Raw genomic sequence first — 22,803 nt, 5'->3', positions numbered from 1 at the left:
CCTAGAGTTACAGTCCGTATAAAGAAACCCTGTCTACAATCTCAGAAATTCCAACACTTCCTAGGATTAGTATTAAATGGCTTCATGGGGGAAAGGTTACACCTATAAACTGAGGGGGGTGGTGTTTCCATAGCTGCTGCCTCTTTTTCAGTTTACTTGCCCAAAGTCAATAACTGTAGTAAACCTGCTCGGTATGATGGCATCATGCATTGCAATTGTACCGCACACCAGGTTACACATGCATAGTCTCCAGCAGTGCCTTGTTTGTCAATGGTCACAAGTGGAAGGTCTGCTAATAGATATAGTTGCATATGTTCATACAAATTTTCCTATAGACACATAATGGGATAAAACCTTTGATACATCTGGCCCATAGTGTTGATAAAGGCCAGTAATCCGCGGTCTCTGCACTGGTGAAAGCCCAGTAATCTGTTTCCGCAGGTGACGGTTACCACTGACGTTTCGCTCATAGGATGAGGCCCCCATTTGGGTAATATAACTGTACAAGGCATGTGCAATTCTCTTCAGCAGACTAAGCACATCAACTACCTCAACTACCTCAAACTCCTAACATTTTCGCTGGCTCCCAAAGCCTTCTATCCACTTGTACGGAACAAGGTAGTTTATATAAGGGCCAACAGTATGACTGCAATTCACTACATATAAAAACAGGGAGGCACACAATCACTTGTGCTGTCCTCTTTAGCTCAACATATTTGGAACGGAGCTGTCCGTCACAACACAGACCTCCTAGCACATCTCCAAAGAGTTAGCGGACATGCTAAGCAAGACACATCAACAAGTATACGAGTGGGACTCTAACCAAGTCTTTCACAAGTGGGGGGGGGGATCTTCAACAGTTGACCTTTTCACCAAACATGAAAACACAAAATGCCAGAGTGTTGCTTCCAGTTACCCACACCCAGAGTCCATCAGCAATTCACAATAGATTAACTAGTCAGGGATATTTACGTATGCTCTTCCAGTTTTCCTACTCATCCCATATATGGTCAGAAAGATGCAGGCAAGTCAGTCCCTATAACGCTCATTCTAGTGGCCCCAAAATGGGGCAGACAAACATGGAACTGAGCCCCATTAGACATATCCATGTCCCCACATGAGAAACTTGCCATCAGATCGGACCATCTCACTCAAAACCAGAGGCTAATAATATATCCCTGGAGGAGCTTAGCGCGTGATCAAGATGGCCGCGTGAGCCTAGAGCTCCCGAGACCCTCGCTCCCTCCGGCATCTATCCTGATTAATATCCTGTAATTGATGCTCGGACTATTGGAGGGGAGCTGCTGCTGAGGCGGGAGCTGCTGTCCGGGTCGAAATCGCCCACCGGAGACCGAAGTTATACCGCCTGGAAGTTTGGGGCCTACTCCCCGCACGGTGCCCGGGACTTGCGTTGGCACAGTGCCCGTGCCCTAATTGAACAACAGCGGCCTGGTCGGGGACGGGTCGGCGGAGGGGAGGTGATTTCACTTTCGCTTTCGCCTTCCAGTCTCCAGGGCGCCCGGGACGGGGCGTGCGCGGCGCCAGCCATTGGTGGCATGCCTATTTACCCTGTACGGGCCAGGAGATTGTCTACACGGCAGATTGCGATGTCGACCAAATCGGACGCCGAAAAGCAGAAGCCCAAGAACACCAGGCGGGGCATCTACACCCAGACTAATAACATGGACCGCTATGCCCATCAGAGGGGGTCCCCGGGCGGATCGGGCCCGACGTCGGAAGCCTCGAAGGACGCGGCATCCCCCTCCACAGAATTAACCCTGCAGGACATCATGGGAGCCATCGAAGGGATGAAGTCCTCGATTGGGCAGCAATTTGAGACCCTGGCACAAAAAGTAGATGCCATATCGATTGATGTCAATCTGGTTCGGGCTGACCTTGGGAAAACTAATGAGCGGGTTCAGTCCTTGGACCTCAAGACTGCTGGCCTCCTGGGCGATGTCTCCAGCCTTCAGCAGGAAGTCCGTGCTCTCCGGACAGCAAATGATCACTTCGCCCGACGGTTGGAAGACTTCGAAGGCCGTGCAAGGCGCAACAACGTGCGCATCATTGGGGTCCCGGAAAATTCGGAGGAGCAGTCGGTGGACCTGTTCGTGGAGGACCTGGTGGTGAACCATCTGGCACCCAAAGGCCTTAGCAAGTTCTTTACCGTCGAACGGGCCCATAGAGTTCCTGGCGGGAGGCCCAAGGTGGGGGCCCCACCAAGGCCGATTGTCGCCAGGATCTTTAACTTCAGGGATCGAGATGCCATTCTACAAGCATCGCGGATGGCCGGCCCGCTGCCATTCCAGAACACTACTGTAAGCTTCTATCCGGACTTCACCCAGATGGTGCAAAAGCAGCGGCAAGGCTTCATGGCGGTCAAGAGAAGACTACGTGAGATGGGACTAAAATATGCCATGCTTTTTCCGGCAAGGTTGCGGGTGGTGTTCGAAGAGCGAACTTTCTTTTTTGAGTCACCCGACATGGTCGGAGACTGGCTGGACACTCTGCCCCAAGGACGGCCTGGCGCGGAACGCTCTGGTGGCGCAGATGGTGGTGGTGACGAACTTTGAACCAGGACTTAAGTACCATGACTCCGGTCCCTCCGGGAGGTTGATAGTCCGGGGGGTGGCGGGGGCAGTAGGGGAGCTTTTTCCTCCTCTGGGGTTCTTTCCGTAGACTAGTTTCTATAAGGGGCGACAGGCACACTGCAAGTTGGGGGGCACTTTAGAGCTTACGCAGGGGTGCAGGGTGGGTGGGGTTTGTTGTTGGGGTTGTTGTTGTTTTTGGTTCTGCAAGGCGTCAAGATGCAAGCTCCTGTGACTCGGGTCGGGTTCCACGCGGGTGGTGGTGGTCTCCTTACATGTTGGGATGGGGGGTAGGGGCCTTACAATACTCAGTTGGAATGTAAATGGCCTGGGGGATCGTATTAAGCGTGGGATTGTCCTGCAATTTCTGAAGAGATGTGCCCCTGATATTGTCCTCTTGCAAGAGACGCATTTGATTGGTAACACGTGCTATGCACTCAATCGTAAAGGCTATAAATTTGTTGCACATTCCGGGTTCTCCTCGGGTTCCAGAGGGGCGGGTATACTAGTCAGGTCCTCTCTGCCATTTGAGGTTGATTCCACTACTGTAGACGATAGGGGGCGCTTCGCGGCAGTAGCGGGACGGTGGGAGGGCAGGACGCTGGTCCTGGTGTCGGTTTATGTCCCCCCTGCACTGCAGCCCTCTACACTAGCGGACTTAGAGAGGACATTACTGGATCTCCCAGAGGGAATGTTGGTGGTGGGTGGTGACTTTAATGCGGTCGGCTCCGGCCTGCTTGACAGGCACCCGCAGAGGATTTCGGGGGGGGCTCAGAAGTGGCTCCCTGATTTCATAGATACCCTAGGGCTGGTTGATTGTTGGAGAATGTTGCATCCCACACAACAACAGTACACTTTCCACTCAGGTGCGCATGGCAGTCTCTCCAGAATTGATTATGTCCTTACTCTGGCCGCGCACGCTTCCCTTGTCTCTGAGGCCAGGCACATGGCACGAGGTATTTCTGACCATTCTCCGGTGTGGATCTGTATGGATGTTGTCAGAGGAGTCGGTGGTAGGGTGGCCCCAATTAACCCGTGGCATCTTAAAGACCCTGTGACTCGTAGTGAGGTACTTAAGGCGATCGACCGTTATTTCCAAGAAAACCTCGGTTCGGTCACGTCGGCGGTGTCCTTGTGGGAAGCATTCAAAACAGTGATTAGGGGTGAGGCCCTCTCCTTGATAACAGCGGCCAAGCGTCGGAGAGACGCGGAGGTCGCCCAGCTGGAGGCGGAGATCGCAGACCTAGAGTTGGCCCTGGAGGGGGAGGTTACGGCGGAGGCGCTGCACAAACTGAGCCTTAAACAATCGGAGTACAGGGCCCTCGTGACTGACGCAGCCAAGGCTCTGAGTAGGGAACAGCGGGGCCGTCTGTATGACGTCGGGGACAAGGCCGGGAAGTTGATCGCGTGGCTAGATAAGAAGGAGAGGGTCAATCGAGTTGTGCCGGACCTAGTGACGGAGGATGGCGTCACGGTCACGGAGCCGGACGGCATAGTCCAGTGCTTTGCGGATCACTTCCGCACGGTCTATACATCCGTGTCGGACAGGCCAGTGGAGGATTCATGTGCGCTCCTCCGCGATCTCGCCCTGCCTTGCCTCTCCGACGTGGACAGGGACGATCTTGATGGCGACATCACGGTTGATGAGATTGCGGGGGCGATCCGTTCTTTGCGCCCGGGCAAGGCCTCGGGCCCGAATGGTCTGCCCATTGAGCTCTACAAACTCCGGCCGGACAAGATCGCTCCGCATTTACGAGCCATGTTTGTGGAGGCGCGGGAGACGGGTTGCCTCCCGCTCGACCAGCGCCTGGCAACGATCGTGGCCATCCATAAAGACGGCAAGCCTAGAAACAGGTGCAGTTCATACAGGCCGATCTCGCTCCTTAATGCGGAGCCGAAGATCCTTGCCAAAATCCTCGCAAACCGGCTAGTCAGGGTGGTCGGTGACCTGATCCACCCCGACCAATCGGGATTCATCCCGCATCGCAATACTGCGCTGAATCTTAGGCGCATTCATGGTGTGATCGCAAGGGTCGGGACGATGCGGGAACCGGCCATGGTGGCTGCGCTCGACGCAACGATGGCATTCGACACGGTTGAGTGGGCATACTTGTGGGCCACGCTCGCGAAGTTCGGCTTCGGGCCCGGATTTGTGGGCTGGGTGAGGCTCCTATACGAAGGACCCCTCGCAAAAGTCGCAGTTAACGGGAGGGCCTCCAGTCCCTTCGACTTGGGAAGGGGTACCAGGCAGGGTTGTCCCCTCTCGCCGCTGTTGTTCGCTCTCGCCCTTGAGCCGCTAGCGGCATGGATACGGTGGCACCCAGACGTGAGGGGGATTCGCTGGTCCCCCGACCACGAGGACCGTATTTCCCTCTATGCCGACGACATTCTGCTCTATCTCACCTCACCCCGGAAGTCCCTTATAGTAGTCTGCGATATCTTGACTTCCTTCGGGAGGAACTCGGGGCTCACCATCAACTGGGGTAAGTCCTATCTGTACGCCCTGTGTGGTGACGTTCCGGTTCCCCCGCGGAATTGCCCGATCCAGATCGCCCGGGAGGGTTTTCTGTATCTTGGGATCTATATTTCGGCCGACCCCACGGTACGGTATGAGCGAGACCTGCTCCCTCCGTTGGCGCGCCTGCGGCGGGACGTGGCAGGCTGGAAGCGGCTGCCGCTCTCCCTCCTCGGCCGTGCGGCGCTATTTAAAATGATGTCTCTTCCCCGCTTTCTCTATGCCCTGCAGAACACCCAGGAGCTGGTTCCGGCCAGTTACTTTCGGGAGGTTGAGAGTCTACAGCGTTCGCTGCTGTGGGACGGCCGCCCGCGTATAGCGATAGCAAAATTAACTCTCCCTTGGTACGACGGGGGTATCGCGCTTCCCGACATCCGGAGATACTATTGGGCCTCCCAACTGAGCGCGATCAATCACGGAGTCTACGGTCCTGCGCTTAGCCCCGGCTTTGCTATAGACCGGTGGTTGCTGCGGGGAGGTGGCTACTATAGAGCGCTTTATTCGAGGCCCCCGGTTGGGTCTCTCACGGGGCCGACCGGGGTGGCGGTGCACGTGTGGAAGACAGTCACGAACTCCCTGGGGTGGAAGGATAGACTCACACTGGCCACTCCGTTGTTCGACTCGGACCTGCTGGGGAAACTCTGGCATTCTAAGGGTTTCGACAAATGGGACCTGATTGGTATCTCCAGGGTGGGGGACATGCTTACCAAGGGGCGGATTAAGTCATTTCAAGAGCTGCAGACGGAATATGTGCTTGAGGGCACGGAATACTTCCGGTACGCGCAGGTACGCCATGCGCTGCAGTCGGTCCTCGTCGAGGGGGAGAAGGTGCCTGAATCCTCTCCGCTGGAGGATCGGATCTTGGACGGCCATGTGCCGGAGTGCACGATCTCTCTCATTTACAAGAAACTGGTGAACGTTCGTACCGATCTCCTCCTGGGGGTGCGGGACCAGTGGACTAGAGACGGTCTTGAGCTGGACGATGAGGACTGGCAGTACGCTGTCTCCTCCCCGAAAGAGGTCGCCATCCCCGCCAGGCTGCGGCTGGTCCAGCTTAAGGTACTCCACAGAGTCTACGTTACTGGCCCCCGGTTGGTCCACATGGGTTTCTCCAAAGACGGGCTGTGTAAGAGGGGCTGCGGGATGGTGGGCACCTTTCTGCACATAGTATGGGAGTGTGGTGTGATTGCGGAATTGTGGAAGCGGATTCACGTTGTGATGCAGGAGGTCACGGGTATTGTGTTGCACTCAGAGGCGCGGCGCTGTCTTCTGAATGTGTGGGGCCCTACAGACTACGATGCTGCGCAGACTCAATGGGTGACCCTTGGTAATATGGTGGCCAAGTGGGATATTGCAAGATTGTGGGGATCCCCTAACCCGCCCACCCTGGATGCATGGAAGGACAACATGGACTGGTGCATGTTTCGAGAGAAAACGGTGTATTGTGCACGGGGGAGGCCCAAGAAATGGCATAAGGTGTGGGGAGGTTGGAACCAGTATAGGGGGTACATCTGCTTGCCTCCTGCCACTGACCTACCAGAGGAGCACCTTTCCCCCTAGCCTCACTTCCGACTTGAGTTTTGCAGATGAAATCTGATGGAATGTTAGTGCCTCTGCCTCTCCCTCCCCTCCACACTTGAGGGCTGATCTGATGTTGGATATGGGGCCGCCTCATCGGTGGGAACTGACGCGAACACATGAAGTACATTGCCTTGCTTGTTATGTTTTACTTTTAAAATTGAAACCTTGTTCCTCTCCTGCATGACAGCTATAGAAGACTGCACATGTTGATTGACGAGCTGCCGAACCTCCGGGTTGTCGGCTGAATAGCTGTGTATCTGCAATATCCGAATAAAGGTTTTTGAAAAAAAAAAAAATAATAATAATATATCCCTACCCCAGGAAGCTGAATCTTACAATTTGCCCCCCGGGATCTTAGAGTTCGAATACTTGTATCTTCCAGATGAGTGTACGGCTCTTCTGTACGAAGCACGCAGCCCTACCAAAAGAGTGTGCTACGCAGCCAAATGAAAGTGCTTTAGTTATTACTGTCTTGCAAATCAATTAGACCTTGTAAAAGTAACTGTTCAGGACATCGTTTTCTACCTTATACATTTTCAAAAAGAAGGATTGGCGTACATCTCTACATGACTTAACATAGCAGTAGCTGCATTAATGCAAAAGAACACTCTATTCCTTTTTTACAATTCCAGTAATCAAAGCCTTTATTGGGTGTCTTAAAAGGGCTATACCCCCTAAAACATCTCCAGCACCTGTGTGGAATTTAAATGTAGTCTTCACCTCCCTCACACAACCACCTTTTAAATCACTGCATTCAGTGGACTTTCTGTTTCTTTCATGGAAAGTAGTCTACTTGAATAATGAGTGCATGTAACTCACAAACTCATCTTAGCTACCAAGAACATAGAGACAGAATTGTCCTGTGGAGTAACTTTTTTACACAAAGGGCTTTCTCCTTTCTGCTTGAATCGGTATATCGAGTTTCCAATTTTCTCCCTAAAACCTGCCTCTGTTGCATAGAGAGTTTTTAACGCACACATTAGATATTGAGAGCACACGTACTGTACTGACAGAACAAAACTAGTTAGCGTTTTGTTGCCTATGCAACACCACAGAAAGGACAAGCAATTTCCAAAGTGGGTATTGCAAGACTGCATTGTAAAACGCATCCAGACCAGTTATGCTAAAGGTAAGCAAGTGCTTTCGGAACCTCCTAGAGCGCACTACATGGAAGAAGCTGGCTACCATGACTTTTTTGGGGTAACATTCCCCTAGCTGACATATGCAAGCCAGCAACACTGTCAACACCACACATGTTGACTAAACGTAACTGTGTGAATATATTACCTGCCAACAAGCTGTGGCTGGACAAAAAGTATTAAGAACATCTATACCACACATGCTACGAACAGAATGTTACTTATTCTGTAAGCATCTGTTATCAGCATGATGTGCTGTATATTTACAGGCACCCTGTCTCCTCCCCATAAGTGGGCAATGATGGCATGTGTTTCCTTTTTCACTCAACAGATAAAATCCACAGGGCATATATTTACATATACATAAATCTTTAATCACTACATTAAGTTCGCTCATCCACCCTTATGAATGGAGAACAATCGGGGGTGTGAGCGAAAACCATGTGCAATGTGGGCTAAGGAAAGAGACCCTCTACATCTGTGACTTGAAACTTCATCGAAGAGAAATAACTTGTAATGTCAGAGCCCAGCACCAGTTGACTGGAGTATGCAAAGCTTGTGAATCTAATACACTACACACTACTAATAGATGCTTACAGTGTAAGTACAATATTCGATTTGTAAAGTGTTTATTGTCCCATTTAATGTTTTAGAGAGAGAAGAAAGATAACCCCAACCGTGGCAACATTAATCCACGCAAGATTCGTACTCGGAAGGAGGAATGGGAGAAACTGAAAATGGGCAAAGAGTTTGTGGAACCGAAGGAGAAGAACGCCCCTCCGGGGTACGTCACGTTGAGCAGAGTGATATCGCCACTGCACTGAAAGGGGAGGGGGACAGGATGAAATGAGTGTGTGGCCTGAAGGGTGTATGTCACCCTTGCAGTGCAGTTAGAGGGAGGGGAAAATTATGTCACTGTTGCAGAATATGTGTTGCACAAGCTTGCGTGTTGTTGTTCTGAAGCAGGTGGTCACTTTTTCATCCCTGCGTTCAATCCTCAATTGTCTAGAACGTCTCGCCTCATGGACAGTAAAACCCTCCTGTTCCTGTATGTCTTATATATTAAGCTCTTCAGAGTCCCAGTGCACCCCACGTTAACATTTAACAGCCTCACTTTAGTGGTTTTACCTTCGCAGCACTTCTGTCGCTGTGGACAGCTCTACCTTCATATTCCCAGTTTTCTCTTATATGGAACTCTTCATATTTCCAGATCTCCTTAGGTAATGGCTCTTCCTCGTTAACTCTTCCTCCGTTGAGTTATTGAAGCCCTTCTCCAATAGTTCATTTTGTGCTATTACCAGTGCTCCCTTCCCTGGCAGTACCTTACATGTGACTATTAACACTCACACATTCGGTGCCCTGTTTCTCCTGTTTAGTTAATTATTGAATGATAATATATGATCACTGCTGTGAACTGAATTTCTAACTTTGATTATAGAATAATTCCAATAAACTTATATAATGTGTGTAGTGCCAACTTTTGCAGCGTGAATCTTTTCTGGATTCACATGCTGTGCATTATTCTGCCATCTAGTGGTTTGGTCCAGAAGTGTTGATTTTCCTTTTTTTTCCCCTCTTCTTGTTGGGCGTCAACCTGCCACCATTTGATGTCCCCTTGTGATGTTGTCGTGCTTCCTCCTGGGTGCTCCCACCTTTGGTCGCCATCTTCAGATTCATTTTTCCCACAGTTAGGTCTGGATTGATGCGTAAGGAGCTCCAAACTTTGGAGAGAAGAATCCATGAAAATCAGGGAAAAATCTTCGAAAATCTACAGTACGGTGATTCAAGGTACCGGACATCGAATCAAGGTGCCGGAGGGTGCTGAGAGGGAAAGAACCTCATTGACAACCGGAAAACAATATGCGTGCAGGGGGCTCCCTGTGCGTGGTGATAAAACTAAAGTTTTGCCAGAATTGCCATCACTAGTTCACCCAGAAGGACCAACATCCAGTCTGCAACCTCTGCTTACCGGTAGATCACCGAAGTGAAGATTGCAACGTGTGTCCGGCAGTCAACCGGAAGACCCTGAGTGTAAGGGAGAGACAGAGAATAGCAAGCTATAACATGCAGGGGCAGAGCACCGTACCATTGCTACGGGACCTGGGCCTCTCCAGCGAGGAGAAGGACAATGTCGCAGAAGGGCCAGAAGGCGACACAGAGATGGACATTGAAGTCTTCGAGATCGAAAAGAAAGCTTTGAGAGGTAAGATAACCATTGTGCTTGAAGAAACTGTATGAGTCTCAAAAGACAGACTCAAGGGCCTCGGAGTCAAAGCACTCTACGTCCGCAGTTGCGTTGGAGAAAAACATACTGTATAATCCTTAAACAAGGACTCCGTAATGGCAAAGACCCTCAAAAGATCCAAGAAGTCAAGAGACGTCAAGGAATGGAAGGATGCATCAACGTCGAAACCTTGAAATCTGATAAACATGGCCGTGAAAAAAAAAAAAAGGCTTAAAGTCTTGACACCGAAACACACGCGTCGGAGGTCGATAAGAAAAGTAAAAGACTTGAAGCCGCAATGGTGAGTATTTTACAGCAAAAGAAAGATTTCAACCAAGCATGAAACAATTCAAGATATCGCCAAAGACCTCGATGGGAATCGAGAAAAGCGTCTAGAATTTATAGCTTCCATTGACCCCCGAACCTCTAGAGGAGCAGGAAGCGGAGTTTTTTCGAAGAACAAACTTGCATAGGATCAGAAACCTGGGAGGTCCAAGATTACTATTGTAAGACCTCGACACAGATTCCCCAGAGGAGGCTTTCAACACCTACCCTTCAAGGCCTTCTCCACCAGATGATACTGGTATGTACAACCAAGTCATTAAAAAGGCAGCAGATACCCATGGAGTACAACTCGAGGAAGAAAAACCCCAGTCATGTTATTTGCTGGAAACTCCAATGCCTACACAATTAAGGAACCAATTACTTCCTTTGCTGCCAAGTATGCTAGACCAGGGAAAGGAGGCATTTAAGGAGCCTACCACATCTAAGGCAGTCACACCTAGAGGGGAGAAAAAATACAAACACTCCTCCAAAGATCCTAATTACATCAAGCGGTCGGTGACTGCTGACTCATTCATAACAGCCACAGCCAGGAAGAGGGCTAATGTACCATGAACTATTGGGCCACCACCATAAAAGGATAGCAAGAGAATGGACCTTATGGGCAGAAAGGTCGAGAGCAGTGCGGCGAACCAATGGCGCATCGCCGATTCTAATGCGTTGCTCAACCGACACACATACCAGCACTGGTAGGAAATAGGTGAGCTACTAAAGCACCTTCCAGAACAATGCCAAAAGAGAGCAAGCCACTTCATAGAGGAGGGGAAGAATATAGCAAATACCTGCTTAAAATCATCCCTAGATGCCGCAGAAACATCAAGCAGGCAAATGAAGATCGGTATCACAGAAGAAGACATTCATGGCTACGAATCGAAGGATTCAAGACAAAGGTGCAAAACAACATACTGAATGCTCCTTTCGATGGAGAACTGCTCTTTGGAAGTGCGGTGGACAACACGCTAAACCAATTAAAAAAGGAGACTGAGACAGCAAGATCTATGGGTGCTCTACAATTCAGAGGTGGCATGCGAAGAGGAGCCACCTCCTCAAGATGGTTAGGGGGAACCATCACCCCACAACCGAGCATCAAACATATCAACAGGCTTACCAAGGGGGAAACCAAATGCAACAACAGGGACAGCAACAAGGTTGGCAATACCAGCAAGAAAGATAGTCCTTTTGAGGACTCCCCCCCCCCCCCCCCCCGTACAAGAGGCCTCCCGCAAAGGTGGGGAGGGCTCACAACAACCAAATGATTGCACTCAAAACACAATATACACACCCAAGAAAAATCAGGGAGTGTGCCCACAAAGGGAGCAAGATGGCAAAAGAGAAACAACCAGTTCCTCCACCATTCTACACCAGTAGGAGGCAGGCTAAAAAAATTCCTCCACAAATGGAGAAAGATCACTTCAGACAAATGAATCTATCTTGAACATAATGCAGTACGGTTATTGCATAGAACTAATCAAACCACCTCCAGAGGCCTTAAGGATGAAGGTACATTCAAAAGGGGAAAATATTCAGCTACTCCAAGAAGTACAAGTACTTCGGTCAAAGACAACTATAGAGCTAGTGCCACACAAAGAAATAAACTGGGGCAATTACTCCACATACTTCCTAACTCCAAAGATAGACCCAACGCTGCGTTCTATCTTAGATCTGTGGTTTCTCAACAAATTTATAAAGGCTCAAGATAACAACCTGCAGGAAGTGATACCACAGCTACAAAAAGGGGACTACATGGCCACTGTAGGCTTAAAGGACTCCTATTTGCAAATCTCCATGAACAACAAGCACAAAACATTCTTAAGATTAGTGTTCAACAACACACACTAGCATTTCAGAGTGCTAGCATTCGGTTTAAAGTTTGCACCAAGGGGTATTCACAAAGTGCCTAGCAGCAGTGGTCGCTTACCTGAGAAGGCAGGGCATCCATGTATACCCGTACTGACTAATAAGGGCAAACTCGTACAGAGCCTGCAAACAACATATGCATCAAGTAATGCGTTCACTAGACCAGCTCGGTTTCTTCATACACAAGGAGAAGTCTTCCCTGAGCCAGATCAAGTAAAGGTGTTCTTGGGAGCAAAAATAAGTGCGGTCTTCGAGATGGTGTTCCCAAACGAAAAACAAACAAACAACAGCTCTACAGAAGGAAACACAGCTATACCGGATGGGGCAAGCTCTGACAGTGGGGAAGCTGCTTGGGATGATGGCCTCATGAATTCACTTAATCCCCAACATTCGCATACACAAGACCATTCCCAGAATGGCTTTAAGCACAATAGTCACAAGCAACTGGGAGTTGGGAAGATGTAGTGGTTGTCACACAAAGGATACAGAAGGAGAAAGCATGATGGAACAAGACAAACATATCACAAGGGAGACTTTTTACAATACCAACACCAACGGTGACCATAACTACAGATGCCTCCCAGATTGGATGGGGAGCTCACATGAACAACCTCAAAGTAAGGGGATTGTGAACAGAGCAGGATGCAATACAACAGATCAAAATCCTGGAATTAAAAAACAGTGTTCCTTACCTTAAAAGCCTTTCAGAAAGAGCTCTATGGGAAGACAATTCTGATACAAACAGACAACCCAACCACCATGTTCTACATACACAAACAAGGGGGAACAGAGGCAGTTCCACTTTCAACTCTAGCGCAGCAACTGTGGAGATGTGCAACCCTACGGAAGATAAACATGGTAGCAATACACCTACCAGGGAAGGACTATGTAGAAGCGGACAGACTAAGCAGGCAAGCTTCTTGGTCCCACAAGTGGGAACTGAATCAATCAGAACTCAAGAAGATCTTTCACAAATTGGGGACTCCAGAAATCAACCTCTTCGCAACACCATGCAATGCCAAGCTTCAACCCTGCTAACAGTCCCTAGGGAATGCGCTATGGATAGACTGGTCAGGGATACTTGCTTCCTCCCCCCCTCCCCCTCCCGATACCACTACTTCACAGAGTGATTAAGAAGTGCAAGATCAGCCACATGAAGATGATTCACATTGCCCCGCAATGGGCGAGACAGACCTGGTTCTCAGAAATAGGTATCTCAAGACACAATTCACAAATTGCCAAACAGACAGGACTTGTTAACTATGTAAAAGTGAATGGTGCTCCACCCATAACTGGAAACCTTAAGCCTTGCAGCATGGCTCCTGAGGACTTGGAGTTTGGGCACCTAAAGCTACCAGAAGGCGCAATGGCAATCCTAAGGGAGGCAAGAAAGCCGGCCACTAGGAAATGTTATATGGCAAAATGGAAAAGATACTCTCTATGGTGCCTCAAAGAAGGACTTCACACAAAGTACAGAGCTAAAGTACTTAACACATCTACTGCACAGTAAGCTAACCTATCCATTGCTAAAGGTTCACCTAGCAGCAATTTTAGCATATACACGGGGCCACACAGGAAAGAGGTTCTTCACTTCACAGGTGGTCAACAGGTTCCTAGACGGAGCCAAAATGTATCCCCCGCCCCCACCCAAAAGAGGGTGCCGGCACCTCCATGGAATCTTAAATATGGTACACGCTCAGCTAATAAAAGCACCATTTGAGCCGCTCCACAAGGCCACACCACAAATGCTCACATTAAAAACTGCATTTTTAGTTACAATAACATCATTACATAGAGTGAGTTGCAGGCACGAACGTTACAGGAACCCTACTTCCAAATACATAATGACAGAATAGTCATGAAAACAGATCAACACTTCATGCCAAAGGTGATATCACAATTCCACATAAATCACACCAGACAGATACCAAGTTTCTTCCCAAAACCAAAGATGCAGGCAGAAAAAGCATTACACACTCAAGACGCTAGAAGAGCAGTGATGTATTACTTTGAAAGAACAAAAGAATACAGAAAGACAAAACAACTTTGTATCATTTGCAAACAGTTTCCTTAGAAAACCAGTGACCAAGAACACAATCGCAAGATGGATAGCACAAACCATACAATTCTGGCACAAACAGGCAGGAGAAATATTACAAAGGGGCTCATTCAGCAAAAAAGAAAGGAGCAACTATCGCCTTTCTAGCCAACACACCACTTTAAGATTGGCTAGGCTACAATATCGTCTTCAGTGCACATGTTCACAAAGCACTACTTCATGGACATCCAAATGAATAAGGAAGCACAAGTAAGACAAAAGGTCTTGCAACATCTATTCACACACCAATGCTCATCTTCGAGCCATCCACCACAAACTGCTACAAAATCTATGCACAGCATGTGAATCCAGAAAAGATTCACGCTGCAAAACGTATAGCTTACCTGTCGGTGTAGTTTTGCAACTTGAAGAATTTTCTGGATTCACTAGCAAACCCACCCTCCTCCACCAAAGAAGATAAGCGGGTAGAAAAAATAATGAATCGGAAGATGGCGATCAAACGTCGGCGCTTCAAGAGGAAGCAAGACTAATTCACAAGGGGACACCAAATGATGGTATGTCGACGCCCAACAACAAGAAACTAAAAACAAGTAAATACAACAATTCCGGACCGAACCACTAGATGGCTGAATAATGCACAGCATGTGAAGCCAGAAAATTCTTCAAGGTGCAAAACTATATAGACTGGTAAGAAACGATACAATTTAGATGGCCTGCCTTTGCTTGAAATGAAAATACCATGAGAAAACTTGAATACTCAGAGTACAAATTCTGTTTTTGCTCACTCATTGCGATCCCAATTTTTTCTACGCAAATCTTTTCTGGATTCACATGTAATGCATTATTCCACCCTCTAGTGGTTGGTTTCGGAATTTTCTTTTGTAGTCTCATCTCTCCTCTCCACCACTTCCACATGCCTCGTCAAGTCTTCAACCATTTGGTGCTATGTCCCTCCTTCTGTGACGTTAGATGCATCCTCTGGAAACCCTTCAACGTAGACACCATCTTAGTCATCTTCTTCTGATTCTTTTTTTCTGCCATTGGGTCTGCAAGCAAAGGGCAGAGTTCCAGAGTTTGGGAAGACGCTGCATCACTGAAGATCATTTTCATCAACGAAAACAGAGAATACTCTCAAATCACAGGGATCACAACAAACGTCGTTTTGGTAAGGAGAAAACACAGGAGAACAGGGAAGAGGTGAGAAGCCATCAAAACCCCATGGGTTGGAGAATAAGTAAGGAGTATGGCGCACACCCCCTTTAGATTTTGTGTGAATTGCTCTCACAAATACGCACCGAAGGACAGCCTGTCTTACAAAGGACCGTTGTTCAGAAGTCTGCTCAAAGTATGCAGACTTTTTGCAAGAAACAATCCGAGCAAGACGGAGGCAAATGTGGGCACATTACCCCATCCTCAGGGAAAGCAGGAGTTTTTAAGAGAATTTGGTTTATCGAATGAGGAAGAAGACCCACTTGAGAAAACTGAAGAGGCCTGAGAAGAAGAACTTTAAGAAGTAATCAAGATCCTGTCAGAAAAAAGGCACAAAAAGATGCCTTGGGACAGCAACACAAAATGCAAGACAACACCAAGGGCATTCAGTGGCAGACTATCTTTGACTCGAAGCATGCAAAAGCAGCATCAAGGAAAAATGTCTTGACACTGACCTCGAAAACCTGCTTAACACTGGTACATAAGAAGGGCTTGACACCCACCTCCAAGATTGGTTTAACATAGATGACGAAGAATGGTTCACTACTGGCACAGAAAAGCCAATTGACATAGACCTCAAAGAAGTGAAGCAAAGAGTTAAAACTCTGTTGAACAAAAACACCTCGGGATTGAGACATGATGAGACCAAACTGGAAGCACTCATTCATAAGAAGAGAGTTTGATGACTCTCTAAAGATCTATAGAATTTTACTCAGAGTGAGGAGGAATAAGCGGAACCAGAAACTCCACTGACCTTGGAGCTGCAGCAGGAGAGTATCTGCTTGAGATTTGAAGAGGAGAAAAAACAAATCCAAGAGTAACAATCACCACAGACAGCAGAGTCTAAGGAGGATTGGCAGGACAACTATGTCGACTCTCCAAATGAGTGGTCTTACCCATCTAACACCCACCCACCAGCCAACATTATTGCATGCAACCAACGCGGTCATTGGGTAAGCTACAGATACTTTTGAGGTACATCGGGAAGAGTAGCAAAAAGAAGCATGCTTCCTTCTAGAGATATTACTGCAAGACCAAAAGAGGAATCATTTCCTCCTGATGTTACTAAGTATCGTGGACCATGGTGGAGACAGGCCTTCAGAGAGCCAGCATCAGATAAGTGCAAGTGCTGTTTTCCACCAAGGACCCCGCTTACGTCCAGGACAATGTGTCAGAAGATTCTGTAATTGTGTTACTGGCTCGCCAAAGAGCCTACAACCTAACCTCCACAGTTCCTCCACCAGACAAGGAAAGCAAGAGGGTAGACATGGTGGGAGAAAGATGAAGAGGTTGGCTGTGGTGCAGTGGCATATTGACAGCTCAAATGCCTTGATCGATCTGTACACGCATCAGCAGTGAGACTAAATGCAGGAACACATGCAACACCTGCCAGAGGTGTACAGAAGGAGGGCGAATAGTTTGTTACAGGAGGGCAAAACAATTGCAAACACCTGCCTCAAATCTGCATTCGACGCAGACGACACAGCCAGTAGGCATCATGTACTGTTACTACCCTATGCAGATATGCTTGGCTTTCAGTTTTCGGATTAAAAAGGGGTACAATCCGCAACAATGAACATGCCCTTCACAGGAGACCGCTTCTTTGGGAAGACAGTTGACAAAGTGCTACAGCGAATAATTACAGATAACTACTTCCAGGACCATGGGAGTGTTGATTTATAGAAAGGACCATCTCGAGGGAATATGGCACAAGAAAGAGCACCCACAAGGGGATGGCATGCAGCTAAATACCAGACATACAGCCTTCAAACAACAAAGCACTGTCACAACGGCAATATGCCAGATGGGTTGGAGCGAGGGAACTCTTAGATCAGTGACTCCGTTAGGAGGACTCGTGAACAAATCACAAGTGGGAGGAACGGTGGAAGAATTTCAAGAGGAATCAAGACAGCTCACCTCCAACAAACGGATACTGAATATCATAAGATATAGCTATTGCATAGAACTGACAAAACATCTTCCACAATTCCATAAAAACAAAAGAGAATCAAAAAGGGAAGACTAGTCACTTTGACAGGAGGTAGAAGAGCTGTTAAGAAAAGGGGCTACAAAATGTGTGCCAGCTCCACTTACTTTCTGGTGCCAAACCTGGAGAACACATTAACACTAATAGTAGATGTAAGGACGCTCTACAGGTCATTCAAGACAGAAATTCAACATGACAACCCCACAGGAGGTCATTCCACTTATAGGAAAGAGAAGGTGCATGGCAAGTAAAGATATTAAGGACACACAAAAAGTTCCTCAGATTGGTGGTAGACTAGACAACCTATCAATTCACGGTATTACAATTTGGAATTAAATCGGCACCACAAGTATTTACAAAATGTCTACCCTTAGTGGCAGCACACCTCAGTCAAAGGGGAATGAACGAGTACCCGTGTCTGGACGACTGGCTTATAAAGGCAAGCATGTTCAACCAATGCAGGAATAATATAAACCGTGTCATAAAGACATTACTTGGAGTTTTATATCAACTATGAAAAATCATCAGCTCTACTAGAGAGGGAATCTATTATTCTGGGCAAAATTCTAAATTCAGACGAATGCCTTTCCAGGGGAGAAGAGGGTCAAGGCAATGGTAGGCCAAGGTGACCTCCACCAGAAGGAGCAAAGTCTGACAGTGAGGAAAGTGGTGAAAATGATGGTCATGATGGCCTAATGTATTCCCCGAATACCAAATGCAAGACTGGGCATGAAACCACTACAAGAATGGCTGCAACAACAATGGTCACAGGCAGCCAGGAGGTTGGACGATTAAGTTGCTGTTACAAAGTTGAGAAGGAAATACAGTAGTGGAAAGTCTTGAAACCCCCAACTCCCTCAGGGACCATTGCATCAGGCGCATTCCACACGGGATGGGTAGCTCCCAAGCTAAACCAAAACATCACGGGTATAGGGAGCCCCATAGAAGTAGTACAACCCATAAATGTGTTGCAATTCAAGACATTACGTCTAGCACTAAAGGCCTTCCAGAAACACCTGATGGGTGGAACAGGGCTAATCCAAACCTCAACAAAAGGGGGTGGAGGTTGAGGGGGAAACAAAGCCACACCCCTAATCAAAACTAGCACAAGGAATATGGAAATGGATGATAGAGAACTAAATATTGATTGAATTGTCAAATCTTCTTGTGTTCCTTTCAGCACTAATCCTCTATAGTAGATCCCCACAACAACTCAAATACTTGGTTGTCCCTCCGTGTGATTTTAATTTCTTTTTGTCGTTCTTTGCTCTCTTCTTGTGGCTGTTGACCCCCTCAAACTCCACCTGTAACAGGGCTCATGTTTGACTTCAGTCCCTTCCATCCACTGACACTGCACTCTGGTGGTCTCTTCCTCTCACACTTGGGCACTGCACTCAGGAATCTGTTGGGTCCACCGAGTGCTGGCACTCTCTCTTCCCCCTAGGCTGTCAGCACCTCTTTAGTTTAACAGGCACAGTTTTATCGGTTGTAACGGATTACATTTTTATATCCCTATATTTGAATAGGTAATGATAATTGGCTTTACAATTCTTTTCTTATAGTTGTTTCCATCCTCTTTTTGATTTCATGTGGGTGGGCATTTAAGGAAAGGTGGTTTGGAGAGGATGGCTATTTTAACTTGAAGTGTAGGTTGTACTAAATCGCTCTCCTTTCCTGCCTCTGTTTGGAATTCTAGAGATTGTATTGGCATGCCAAAGCTTGATTCAACTGCTTTTTTCATCAGCCACACTGTCATAATCTTTTCTTTGCTCTACCAACTTTTAGCCCTCCTAGGTAAATTGACAAGAGTCTTTGTGGAAGTGTTTATTTAGAAAATAAGCCATGTATCTCTTTGGCTGACCACCTGTCCTCCTTCACACTTCTCAATATGGATAGTAATGCTTTCACCATCCTTCTTCCCTTTTCCTGGGCATTAGATGTTCATGCGTTCTTTATGGTTTCTTTGTGATCTCATGCGCTTCTTTTTATGTTCTCCCCTAAGGCTGTCCTGCATAGATGTATATCCTAGTCTTCAAAGATGTTTGACCAGTTTCATAGTTTCATGCCTATACTGATGGTGGGTAAGGCACAGGCACGTCTTGCACAGAACTCCTATTTTCACCAGCCCTCCTGCTGCTCCTGCTCTGTGCCTCTATTTCTAAAACTTAGTAGGAAATAAACTACTGGAAGCCATCGGCGTGGTGGAAGGCTGGAGGTGTTTGCTATTCAAAAAGTTCAAAATTCTACTAATTTAAAGTGGAGTCTGTGTCCCATTGCATTGTGAGATTTAAGCTGACTTACAGGTGTGTCTGCAGAACCCTTGGGACCTGTGCCTGCCCAGTGTATGTTTGATGGCACATGTGTTTTTTGTATTTGCAGTTCTTCAGGCCTGGTTTACCAAAACGGCTCAGTGAGCTCCGGGGACAGTATGGATATAAACCACTATCCTCCACCTCTGCAGTACGACATGGCTTCACTGGGATCTCCGGCTCTTCCAGATGATGCATTGCCACCGCCACCCATGGAGTTTGGGCAAGTTAAATATTTACTACACACCGTAGGGAAACCTCTCTTATTTTAGGGGGCTATATATAAAACAAAACTTGAGTGTTTTCAGTGTAGTCCTTCATCGACAATGGCAGGTGCCAACATTTAGTCTTCATTCTTGTCAGTGACCAACCTCGTGTTTCATTCGGACAATCTGGTCACCCTAAGTTTGTACACATGAGAATCTACACCTGAGCAGGCCACAAACTTTCTGGATACCGGTAATTAATGGTTTACTTTTACTGGTGGAAAAAATCGTGCGAAATTAAGGACCAGCTTTTCTTGCTATTTGTATCCTTATCATTTCTTTCACCCAACCCATCCTTTTTGTGGTTTTGCAACCTAGTTTTTGTTCTCTTGCAGGTACCATTGTATCCCATACTTTCACATGTACCTTAGGTTCTACTTTCATATTATGGGTTTGTCCTGCCTGTGAAGCATTGCACTCCCTCCATGCTTTTTGACTAGATGTGTTACTACCTTACAAAGCTGACGTCGGGGGACTTTTTCTTTGTGTGCACTTACATATCAAGTGTCTTTTAGCACTACATGGACACGCGTGGCTGTTCTCCTTCTGTTCAGAACCTCTTTCTCTTTTTTTTCTGATTGCTTCAGTTCACCTCTTGTCCCCCTTTTTTAGGTCTCGCCTAGCGAAGCAGCGCATGCCGGTTTGGTGGGCAAAGGGGGACAGGACATGTGCACGAGCCCAGAAGACAGCACAATCATCAAAGACAGCAGGCGTGCGAGGACAGGAGATGTGCACGGGTACGACTTGGCTCGCTTTCACTTTTTCCGCGCTCAAAGCATGCCCCTCCTGCACTCGTGACAGAGTGCTGCGTTTGAAACCAAGGACGCTTTCAGGCTTCTTTCTGCTTTGGCAATGGAGGCAACTTGTGTCATAAAGCGCATACGGCGGCCGCACAACTCTATTATCACGTGCGCCGCCAAAATGCTTTTTTTTCCAAATTGGAGGACAGAGCGTAACGCGTGGCCGCAGTAGCGCAAGTTCAGGACGTTCAGGGGCCGTGCTGTTGTCAGTGAAGTGAGTGTTAAGAATGTCTCCAATCGTGCCGTCACAAGAGCTCCACAGAACACATTTGACTTTCCTGATACGCGTCTCCTTTTCAGTCTTTGTATCCTAACTCGGGTTATTTTTTTCTGCGGGGGGGGGGGGTTGCAGCATCTGCTCCTTTTTAGGCAAATGCAATACTGTTAAAGGTTGTTAAACCTATTAATATGTCAAATATATGCCAGTTAGAGGTGGGCGAGCCACTGAAGATCAGTGGGGCTGTCACTTGGCTGTTACTGACTGTGCCGAGCTGGTGAGGTATCTGTTTCCTATCAGGGCCTGGGAAGGAGGGGTGGGGGCGGGGGCAAAGGGAGTTGGTTGAGGACGGGAGGGGGTGGGGCACTAGCTAAAGGTGACCGATGGCTGAGAACAGTTGTTTGGTGAAGGAGGGGGGAGTGTGGAGAGGTGAGTGAAATGGATGCGCAGATGTTGAAAGCGGAGGTGAGGTGGAGTGGGAGAGGGAGAGAGGGGCTGGAGGTGGCAGAGCGACATCCCTTGCTATGCATGGCTCCGTGAAGGCATATCGGGCAAGGCGGCCAGGCGATGCATAGCTGGAGAGGGAAAGTGAGAGCTGCAGGGGAGAGCGAGAGTCAGCATCGGGCGCAATTAACGATTTCATGTGCTTCATCGGCTGTTAGATATCGAGGGTCTGAGGGAAACAAAAGGCGCAGATGGAAGCTGCTTGTAGACTGGTCTGCGGAGGAGGGCCGTCAGTAAACAGATCTGTGAGGGTAGGTGACCCGTGGACAAATCTGTAAGGCAGGACTAGCTATAGACGGACCTAAAAAGGAAAGGTGGGGTTGGTGTGTGTTGTTGTTTACGGAAGGACTGTTTGTAACTTGGACTATAGGAGAGGGCTGTAGGCAGGCAAGTCTGTAAAGCAGAACAGTGGTCTTTTCACTGGTTTACAGCAGATGGTACTGTGTGAATCAGTGTTTGGTGGGGCACATTCTGCAATCTCATCTTAAGGTGGTGCATTCTAAACTAACCTTTAGGCGAGGGTGGTTTGTCCAGAAAATCACGTGTCAGCATACCTGTAGGGGAGGGCAATTTTGTTTGTGTGTAGAAAGAGTCCCATGGTGGATCCGTGTCTGTGGAAACTTTCCAAAAGAGGGCAGAAAGGGTCTGGTCTGAAAGGGACTGCGGCTGGGGCTGTTTCGTCTGTAAGGCAGTTCTTGATGGCTGCTATTTAGGGGTATTGTGTCTGCATACACCAAGGGATCTTTCGGAGATGGCTGTCTATAGACCGGACCCACAGTGTGGACGATTGTGTGTAAGCAAGTCTGTGGGGGAAACGGATACAAACGTGCAATACAATACCTCTCGCATTTGCGAAATTTTAAGCTATTGGCATTATAAAATGACAATGCCTTTTTAGGTCTCGCTGGCATTGCAGCGAGAAGCGCTGCCGCCAACGAGACTATTGTTGCCGTGTTTACTCCCAAGGGAGACAGACCTGGGCACGAGCCGATTCTGGTCTGGGCACGAGCCGATTCTGGTCTGTGAACGCGCTTCACAGTGGAACAGCTTGTTCCTATTGTTGGGTTCTATTTTTAGAGCTCTCGCTGGGTGCTCTTGCGTGCTGGCGTTGCCAGACGTGAACGTGCGACGGCGGCGAGGCGCTCCTGCGTCTGTGTGTGGAAACCCTTGCTGCCGGCCCAGGATGGCGCGGAATGTGCGCGAATA

At 48.0% G+C, this 22,803-nt stretch overlaps 1 pseudogene; it reads left to right on the top strand.

Annotated features, from left to right (window-relative positions):
• Nucleotides 1–22,803, top strand: part of LOC146789922 (uncharacterized) — a 267,783-nt pseudogene that overhangs the window by 128,616 nt on the left and 116,364 nt on the right.

The sequence above is a fragment of the Triturus cristatus genome, chromosome 10 (genome assembly GCF_964204655.1).
Source record: "Triturus cristatus chromosome 10, aTriCri1.1, whole genome shotgun sequence".
In the NCBI taxonomy this organism is placed as follows: Eukaryota; Metazoa; Chordata; class Amphibia; order Caudata; family Salamandridae; genus Triturus; species Triturus cristatus.
Note: the sequence above shows the minus strand (reverse complement) of the source record. Positions and strands in the feature narration are given on the sequence as shown.